Source organism: Dermacentor silvarum, chromosome 4 (assembly GCF_013339745.2).
Source record: "Dermacentor silvarum isolate Dsil-2018 chromosome 4, BIME_Dsil_1.4, whole genome shotgun sequence".
Classification (NCBI taxonomy): domain Eukaryota; kingdom Metazoa; phylum Arthropoda; class Arachnida; order Ixodida; family Ixodidae; genus Dermacentor; species Dermacentor silvarum.
This window is the reverse complement of record NC_051157.2, coordinates 184258207-184259288: the sequence shown is the minus strand read 5'-3', so window position 1 is coordinate 184259288 and position 1082 is coordinate 184258207.

Here is a 1082-nt window from a genome sequence, read left to right as displayed (position 1 = left end):
GTAAGACTCGATGACAATTTCGCGCTGTTCGGCGTTCGTGAGCCTCATCATTGCGTTGTAGTCGGCCGCCGACATGACGTCCTCACGCACCTTGACCGCAGCGCACTGCCGTGGTGGCAAGGCCATAGTTGCAACATCCGAGATGTCGTTTACCACAGCCAGAGGGAGCTCACCACGTGTCGCGTCAGCGTCATTGTCCACACCTACCACCACCGGCTCCGAGGTTCCCTCGCCGTACTGGGGCTGCTCGCGCCGTTCACAGAGTATATCGCGGCAAATGTCGTCCAACTGATCCGCCGACGCACCCTTTTCGTAGCCCTTGCGGTGCTCGACGATGGAATGCAGGTGCTCCTCGTAGAGCTCAACGTATCGACGTCAGTCGAGGATGTGGACCTCCCGTTGGAAAGGTACGTACAGGAGCACCATCTCTCTCTTGTAGTTGTCTTCGTCGTCAGGGCGGTATGCCCGGTAGCGTATCACGCGTGGTAGCGTTCGGCGACGGTAGTTGCTTTTGGAGCCTGTGTAGGAAGAGACAAATTCGGCAAGGTGTACATACCGCAGGCTCTCTGGGCGATCCTCGTACTTCTGTATAGCATTAAGCTTCCACACGTCGGTCGAGTCGGCGGCCACATTCTGGGCGTCCATATCGGCGACGGATTTCCGCACACGTGTACGTTCCGCCGGTGGCATAGTCGGTATGAAGGTGACCTTACGGCTCGCCTCAGACATTGCAAGACGAAGGATGGTCCAAGCTGCTTCCTGGCTGCTCATCTCGACTGCGTCGAGCACCTTGACGCCGAGGCGACGAAGCAGGTTGTTAATGTCTAAGTCGGGGTTGTCCGCCTTCATCTGTACGAGCCCCCTATGCAAATTTGAAATTCTACTATTTGACTTATTGACGTAATCGACGACGTACGCAGCGCACGAGTAGGGGTCGACCACAACCTGCAAATCCATATTGGAGTCCAAGACGGATGCAATCCATGGGTTGAATCCATTGACCCACTTTTCGTGTACGTGCCTTCGCAGAAAAGCGGTCTATAGGACGCTTAATGCCCGCTTGGACAACGCTAAGTAGTGCG